Consider the following 9,990-nt stretch of genomic DNA (forward strand, 5'->3'; position numbering starts at 1 on the left):
CATTCTGGAGAGTGACGGCGAGGAATTGAGTCACACACGCATGACCATGCAAGGAAGTCACATAACTTTCTATTCCCCTGAGAGACAAAATACATCTAGTTTCAGGAAAGTTCACAGACTTCCAAGTGTAGAGCTTATAGGACCTAGGCTGGCATATCCCTCCTTTGGTTGAGCGGCTCCCTTCACTAACAACCCTGGAAACATACAATAGAGACTCAAACTCATGTAGCTAGTGGAGTTGCATGAGAGAACACATTTCCATGTCCAGCCAATGAGAGCAATAGAACTTTTAGGCATGTCCCTTGGTGTAGTTAATCTACATATCAGGTGTGAAGGTAAGACCAGATGCAGACAACGTCAAATTAACATTGGTTTAATATTCCAACAGGGGCAGGCAATAGACATGTCAAGGCAGGCAGGGGACAGTAAACCAGAAGTGGGGCAATGGTACCGAACAGCAGGCAGGGTCAGGGTAGACAGAGATCACTAATCCAGAGGTGGGGCAAAGGCACAGGTTGGCAGGCAGGTTCAGAGCAGGCAGAGTGGTCAGGTAGGCGGATTTAGAGTCAGGACAGGCAAGGGTCAAAACCAGGAGGGTAAAAAAAAGAGAGACTGGGAAAAGCAGGAGCTGAGTCACAAAAACACTGGTTGACTTGACAAACAAGACGAACTGGCAACAGACAAACAGAGAACACAGGTATAAATACGCAGGGGATATTGGGGAAGATGGGTGACACCTGGAGGGGGGTGGAGACAATCACAAAGACAGGTGAAACAGATCAGGGTGTGACACTACAAGGATCACAACAGAGCAGAAGTCACATATGACATACCATACAGGTACTGCTAAATTGGTGCCTGTATTATAGTGTGTGTGTGTGTGTGTGTGTGTGTGTGTGTGTGTGTGTGTGTGTGTGTGTGTGTGTGTGTGTGTGTGTGTGTGTGTGTGTGTGTGTGTGTGTGTGTGTGTGTGTGTGTGTGTGTGTGTGTGTGTGTGTGTGTGTGCACTACCTGCATCTTCTGCATCAGCATCGCCCCATCCAAATCAATATCTCCTATACCTGAAAAAGCAACCCACCCCATTAGAAGTGAACTAGAGAGATCAAAATCAAGGTTGGCCCGTGTTTGTCTACGAATGTTGGAAGCGAGTTTATTCCTTCCACAACAATTTGCAGGGTGTCATGTACCATAAAGAATGGACTAATCTGGTGGCCCACTTAAATGGTATTGCAATGTCGGCCAGATGAGACGTTGAGGAAGTGTAAAAGAGGAGAAACTTATACAGGGTTGGGGATTAACAGATTACATGAAAATGGTAACTGTAATCTGTTACGTTACCGCCAAAAAATGTGTAATCAGATTACAGATTCTTTTGAAAAACTAAATGTAAACAAATAATGTACAGCCTCTTAATTTTAACATGGTTAAAACAGTAATTTTGATATCATGGATGGTCAGTCCATGCATCCATAGCTCTGTCTATTAATCTGAGAGTGGTTACATTTCTTCAGGCCAATCTGTAACGATCTTCGTTGGGAGAAAGAGAGGAGGACCAAAGCGCAGCAAGTGTTCATGATGAATATTTAATGGAACAAACTGACCACTGAAATACAAAACAATAAAGTGAACGAACGAAAACCGAAACAGTTCCGTGTGGAACACACAGACACGGAAGACAACCACCCACGAAACCCAGGTGAAAAAAGGCTACCTATGTATGATTCTCAATCAGAAACAACTAACGACACCTGCCTCTGATTGAGAATCATACCAGGCCAAACGAAAAAACCAACATAGAAAAACGAACATGGATAAGCCACCCAACCCACGCCCTGACCATACAAAACAAAGAAATAACAAAAGAACTAAGGTCAGAACGTGACACCATCCCTCAGCTTTTTACCTAAATAGAGGCGGGGTGTTGTTTTGTTATTGTTTCACCTTTGGATTTGCCCTTTAAACAGCTGCAAATTATCAAGATATCAAAGTGTCACCAACATAAAGGTAAATAAAAGGACTATAGCAAATGCAGCATATGGTATTCATTTGTCACATGTTAAAAGCACTTTCAGTAGTGCTCAAAAGCATGCCATTTCATGAGCGTAGCATTTATTTTTCAACTTGAATCAATGAGCCCAATCAGTCCTCCATGACAACAAAATCATAAACAACAGAGTAGGGCTGATTAATAAGTCCTTCGTTTTGGGGTTATTCTCAGGTAAAACAATTTGGATAATTTATACTTCCATTTTTCCAAGTCCAATTATTGAAGATCAAGAACATTTATTGGAATGACTGGAATTCTGATATACTTTGGTTTCTAATGTAAAGATAGTAAAGATATAATTTATTCGTATTATTATGTAGTAGAAAGCGATGGGTTAGAAGAAGCTGACATAACCAGCCCATAAAGTAAAAATTAACATCCATATATGGCCAGCTATGTAAACTTTAACATGGATTTATCCTGTAATAGATGTCGTTCAATTGGTAACATACATTTTTGTTTTCTTCTAATGCCTCTTAAAGGGGATGTAATCAGATTACGTTACTGAGTTTGGGTAATCCAAAAGTTACGTTACTGATTACAATTTTGGACAGGTAATTAGTAACTGTAAAGGATTACATTTAGAAAGTAACCTACCCAACATTATATTACCATTTCAAATGATTAATCCAATAAGTAGGCTACTATATTGCAAAATGTTGTTTTCGCTGTAAAACATTTTAAAAATCGGAAATAATGGCTGGATTCACAAGATGTTTATCTTTCATTTGCTGTATTGGACTTGTGATTTCATGAAAATGATATTATATGATACCCTGTCCCGTTAGGCTAGGCTATGCTAGTCAGCTTTTTTGATGAGGATGCTCCCGGATCCGGGATGGGTATCACTGAAAGGTTTTAAACAACTTGGAAAATTTCAGAAAATGATGTCATGGCTTTAGAAGCTTCTGATAGGCTAATTTACATATTTTGAGTTAATTGGAGGTGTACCTGTGGATGTATTTCAAGGCATATCTTCAAACTCAGTGCCTCTTTGCTTGACATCATGGGAAAATCAGAAGAAATCAGCCAAGACCTCAGAAAAAAAATTGTAGACCTCCACAAGTCTGGTTCATGCCTGAAGGTACCATGTTCATCTGTACAAACACTAGTACGCAAGTATAAACACCATGGGATCATGCAGCTGTCATACCGCTCAGGAAGGAGATGCGTTCTGTCTCCTAGAGATGAATGTACTTTGATGTGAAAAGTGCAACTCAATTCCAGAACAACAGCAAAGGACCTTGTGAAGATGCTGGAGGAAACAGGTACAAAAGTATCTATATCCAAGGTAAAACGAGTCCTATATCGACATAACCTGACAGGCCGCTCAGCAAGGAAGAAGCCACTGCTCCAAAACCGCCATAAAAATACCAGACTACGGTTTGCAACTGCACATGGGGACAAAGATCGTACTTTTTGGAGAAATGTCCTCTGGTCTGATGAAACAAAAATAGAACTGTTTGGCAGTAATGACTATCATTATGTTTAGAGGAAAAAGGGGGAGGCTTGCAAGCCAAAGAACACCATCCCAACCGTGACACAGAGGGTGGCAGCATCATGTTGTGGGGGTGCTTCGCTGCAGAAGGGACTGGTGCACTTCACAAAATAGACGGCATCATGAGGGAGTAAATGTATGTGGATATATTAAGGCAACAGCTCGAGACTCGAGGAAGTTAAAGCTTGGACCCAAATGGGTCATCCAAATGGACAATGACCCCAAGCATACTTCCAAAGTTGTGGCAAAATGTCATCAAGGTATTGGAGTGGCCATCACAAAGCCCTGACCTCAACCCTATAGAAAAACTGAAACAGCGTGTGCGAGCAAGGAGGCCCACAAACCTGATTCAGTTACACAAGCTCTTTCAGGAGGAATGGGCAAAAATTCACCCAACCTATTGTGGGAAGCGTGTAGAAGGCTAACCAAAACATTTGACCCAAGTTAAACAATCTAAAGGCAATGCTACCAAATACTAGTTGAGTGTATGTCAACTTCTGACCCACTGGGAATGTGTTTTAAGAAATTAATGCTGAAATAAATCATTCACTCTACTATTATTCTGACATTTCACATTCTTAAAATAAACTGGTGATCTTAACTAGCTTAAGACAGGGAATTTTTACGAGGATTAAATGTCAGGAATTGTGAAAAACTGAGTTTAAATGTATTTGGCTAAGGTGTATGTAAACTTCTGACTTCAACTGTATTTTTTTTATCCTTCAAGGACACCTTACCAGGAAAGGGGAGGACATTTTACTATCGATCACCACCACTTTGTTTAAAGACAACCCTCCCAAACAAAGTTTCAGTGTCGCAGTCCTATCCTGAAAGGTTACCGTATGCTGTGGAACTCATACTTTGAGCAGGAGACAAACCAAATATTTCCAGTTGGTTCCCAGTCGCCCTCAGGTCAGTCTGAATTATTAATAAGAGGAAATGGAAACAATTGTAATTCTTCTCTCCATCTCCATGCACAATATAACTCCCCCTAGAGTCGATGTCTGTGCCACCGCGGAAATCTAATTAGCATACTACAAAAATCCCCTGAAAAAATCTGTCTGTTTAAGCTAGAGATATTTTTTTGCATGGGCTGCGTCTCAATGTACAGCATCCGCCAATGGCGTCCTTCCGCATCTGAGGTGGAATGTGGCCGAGCTACAGCAGTGTTTTTCAGATCATGGTCTTCTCACGAAAAAGTCTGTAGCATCCAAAGAGTTTGGGCTACACACTGAAGATGAGACTATAACAAAACACGTAAATGTCAGTGTTTTGCTCTAGGACGCCTCACAAGACTCGTCTTAAGGTAGCCGGTATGGAAGTAGTTTAGTGCCATAAAAAAAAATCCCATATATTTTTGGGGAATCTTTTTATCCATGTATGAATCTGTTATTCAATGTGTTTCTATGGGTGAATACAGTAAGGTCAAATTCAATGTTTCATTAGATATTATTTTTTATACCTAAAGAGGTCCTAATATTCAAAATCTAATAGCTAAATGACCCATCTTAAAACAATTACATAAGTTTGCTTAGTTGAACCCCCCACATCATACCTACAAGTCACAATATGATGCTGGCTTACAAAGTGATGTGTAATTCCAATTGGAATCCAGCCAGAGCTAGGATATCCAATAAGTGAACATTTAAATCACCTACAGCCTGCATTCAGAATGACAGCCAGGGTAGGAAAGATTTAATGCTGAGACGACGTTAATCATGTAAACTGGAACAACCATCTCAGTAACTGGTGCAATAATTCCAATGACTGTACTAAAATATTGGATTTGTTTAGAAAAAATTATGTTATATATCTTTTTGTTGCACAAAATTTATGAACCAATCAATGTACATGCAAAAACACAGATATTAAAACAAACAATTCTGAAAATCACCTTGCAATAGAGCATGCTGGGAAATATGATATATGGTTCAATGCCTTACAAAGAACCCTTGTCTTCCAAAATGGGATCTTCAGCTCAAAACGGTTCCTGGTAGAAACCTATCCCTCCGCAAAGAACCAATTTACAACAATTTTTTCTAAGCGTGTAGGGACCATTTAAGATAGTGGGCAGAGCATAAATACAGCAGTCTACAAAGCTTCCTGCTCAAATCTACACATCCCTATGAATTCATACAGGTGCGACTCATGAGAATTATTTTCAGACAGGCACTAATGAAATCGTATTAAACAGCAGCACTCGATTTCCTTCACGCTACAGGTGAACAAGAGCTCAGAATGTCACCAAACCAGACGGCCGTGTTTCTGGGCTCTGTCAGTCAGACAGCCAGAGACTGGCCCGTAGGCACCTGACAGACAGCCTAGCCCTCGGGAAGGGGTGGAGTAGAGAGAAGGGTGTGTTGCTGTTGTCACAGACATACTCATACTCAGTCACCCCTCCCTGGCTGTTGCCACAGTGTCACCATATATCACTGTCCACCTCCCACTCACTTCAGGGGCACCCTGACTGCACTGTCATGTCCTACCCAAACGAGCGTGTCACCAGCACTGGCATGCCCCCCACTGGAATGCCCTACGGACAGGCACTGTCTTAAAAGAGAGCTAAAAAAGGCCGCCATCACTTTAAATATAGCCCAGAGGCATTCACACATGGCATTGAGGCTATACCAGAACATGGACCTTTTGTACAGAAAGGTGCGTTGTATCGACTGCCCCCTTCCTCAATGTCAACTTGGCCACAAGTTTAAACTTATTATTACAAAATGTAGAATATGTGCAATTTAAATGATCAACTCAATTTAAAAGGAAAGCTAACCATCAAAACGGAAAATATGAATGTGTTGACTCATTCAGCAATAACCTATGATGTTCGAAACTGAAAGCAACACAGGCCGTGTGTGTGTGTGTGTGTGTGTGTGTGTGTGTGTGTGTGTGTGTGTGTGTGTGTGTGTGTGTGTGTGTGTGTGTGTGTGTGTGTGTGTGTGTGTGTGTGTGTGTGTGTGTGTGTGTGTGTGTGTGTGTACAACAATACAACCTTGTGACATAAATGTTCAGAGAAAGAAAAATGTGTGGGCACTGGGTTTTCTCCATGTTTTCCTTCTCTCAAGTTATATTAGTGCATTTGTGACGTTGAAAGAAACCAACGTTGGTGAGGAGATGAGTCGTTTGTTAAAACCACAGCGAGAGTTGCTTGGGGTCTAATTAAAATATTTGAACACGTAATGAGATATTAAGGCTCCTGAGATGACGTGTGGTGCCTTGGGGTAACAATGTTGTTTCTGAAGTAAACTTTGATGACATCTTCATCTTCCTCTAGATAAAGCAATATTTGAATCAAGAATAAATTCCATTCCTCATCCTAAACATTATCCACATCGTCATGAATATTCTTCTCAAACGTATACTTTATGAATGGTCTTGTCTGAAATACTTAGGCCCCTTGCTAAATCGCACCCTATGCCCCATATGTCATGCCTAATTATGTGCATACTTTCTGTAAGATGCAAATGAGGGGCGGACTGTGTGACCGTACCAACCTACACAACTGGCGTTACAAAGATGACTCAACTTACTATGTAAGGAATAGAGTGCCATTTGGGACTCAACCCTAGGATACGGCCACTTTCATGACTTCCTACTTAGAAATCATAGGAAGCATCCCGATCCCAGCCCTTCCCTGCTTTTAGTTGCATTTCTAGATGGTTATTTAAAAGTGTACTGCTTCTTCTGCATACCACTCTCCTCTTCTCGCCTACCCGACAACACAGTGATATATCACACAGTGACCAATCGAAATGATTAAAACACCTCAACCAATTAAACTGTTGGAGCTTAGATAGAAGAGATGAAAGATATATCACATTATGGCTGCATGTGTGCTAAAAGCGTTTGAAAATGCCGTTCAGTTGGGTTCAGTCAACTGAGTAAAGATCCACCCTTTATTCATGACATTCTCATCTTCAAAAACGCTTTTTCTGAAATAGAGGTGACACATTTTGTTTCTAATCCCCATGACAGCACATACTAACACACACACACACACACACACACACACACACACACACACACACACACACACACACACACACACACACACACACACACACACACACAGACTAAAATGCTTCCAAATGAATGTCTACACACACACACACACACACACACACACACACACACACACACACACACACACACACACACACACACACACACACACACACAGTCTAAAATGCTTCCAATTGAATGTTTCAGATAAAGAAGAGAGTTGTTTTAGGCAAGATTGTGTCCCTGACGACTATCAGCCAGTGAGTCATCTTTGTAACGCCAGTTGTGTAGGTTGGTACGGCCACACAGTCCGCCCCTCATTTGCATCGTACAGAGAGTACGCACATAATTAGGCATGACATCACAGGTTAGTGGATAGTGGGAGAGCGCAGAGGACAGTTTCTCCTCACTAATGAGCAGTTCAGTGACAGAAACCAAACAGGGAGAAGGCAAGAAGAAACAATCTACACAATTAGAATGGCAAGACTATAGGTCTCAGCAGCCCTAACAATCTGTTCCTATGATATAGCCCTGCGTATTGTTTGTAGTAATCTAATTACTGTGTAGATCAATGAGTATTTTCCTGCCTGCCAGCCAAAGACCGAGAACCAAGAGGGAAAATGTATCATACAGGACACAACTCAAAATATGTTGTTTAAATAATCTAGGATAATTATGCGCTATCCTTGGTTATTTTAATTACTGTGCATTCGCTTCATGTATGGCTTAATTGTGTTTTTTTCCCTCAAATAAATATAATAATAAAAAACAAGCTCCCAAGCTTCCAATTGCTATTTCAACTCTAATTTGTTATGATTCACCTAAATAACTTTCTTTATGACCTAGATTAAATCCGGACCGCAGACGATCTGCGACATTCAAAGGTAATTTCCCATTAAGCCGACATATGTAGCATTTACAGTGAATGCGGTCTTAGCCGAAAAGGTACATATATGAAAAGGGGCAATCAGATTAAATCTATCTCTAAATTAGCTATTTGTGGTGAGAGGCCTTATTTCTTACAATGATATAATGACAATGAAGGGGTTAAACATCACAGAGCAGACTGATATGATAAGTGCCTAGCAATTACTAGGTGTGATGTTGTCACTTCCCTCCTCCGGAATTCTCCAAATGTTAAGCATGACATGAATCCTACAGGCTTTCCCCCACATCCACACATCAAACGATGTTGATGCGTCTCGTGGAATGGCTGTGTGTTCATGTGATATTTGAGTGACTCAAACGTTACAATAAAATATATAGGCTAAAAAACAATAGCTGACATGGGCTAGTTGATCTGGATACTGATTACAAGCTATAAATAGCTCTCTAAGGTCTGCAATGACTGACATGACACGATGAAGACTGCTGAAGCACCACCCTTTTTCAAAATGCTGCATTCTATTATTACAACGTTCAAGAGTAAGTTGAAAGCCCGATTTGAGTTTATGCTGACCCGGGGTCGCGCCCCACAGTTTTGGGGAACACTGGACTAGATGGTGGAGCAGACCCTGCTCAGTAGGGTCATATTGTTTATTTGTATCATAGTACTTGCACAGTTCAACATTATTATGATGGCGCCGAAGAACATGGCTGACGTTTTACATTCTCCCAAACAATTGTGTAATTATTTACTTTTTTTTGCATTTTGTGTAACTTATTTTTTTTACTTATTGTGTACATGATGTTGCTGCTAGCGTCTCTTATGACCGAAAATAACTTCTGGACATCAAAACAGTGATTACTCAACGCGAACTGGAAGAAAGTTTTCCTTTAACGAGTCCGACGAGAAGGATATCCTGCTTTCACTGGAACAGACCCAGACCCCTGCCTTTTGCGTGAAGAAAAGACACAGGAAAAGAGGACGCAGATCGGGCAGCCTTCTGAGAATCCGTAGGAGTGCGAATAAACTCCCACTGTCATTTGTTCTTCTTGCTAACGTGCAATCATTGGAAAATAAATTGATGACCTACGATTAAGATTATCCTACCAACGGGACAATAAAAACTGTAACATCTTATGTTTCACCGAGTCGCGGCTGAACGACGATATGGACAATATAGATCTAGCGAGATTTTCCATGCACTGGCAGAACAGAGACGCTACCTCTGGTAAGACGAGGGTGGGAGTGTGTGTCTTTTTGTCAATAACAGCTGGTGTGCATTATCTAATATTAAAGAAGTCTTGAGGTATTGCTCGCCTGAGGTAGAGCACCTTATGATAAGCTGTAGACCACACTATCTACGAAGAGAGTTCTCATCTATATTATTCGCAGCCGTCTATTTACCACCACAGAACGAAGCTTCCATTAACCTGTTGAGGATGGGGGCGCTGTTGTGACTATTTATGCTAATCGTGTAATTTTTGAAACGGCTTCCCACAAAATCCTTGATTGTACAATATGCATATTATTATTATTATTGGATAGAAAACAGTC

Source organism: Salvelinus fontinalis, chromosome 2 (assembly GCF_029448725.1).
Source record: "Salvelinus fontinalis isolate EN_2023a chromosome 2, ASM2944872v1, whole genome shotgun sequence".
Classification (NCBI taxonomy): Eukaryota; Metazoa; Chordata; class Actinopteri; order Salmoniformes; family Salmonidae; genus Salvelinus; species Salvelinus fontinalis.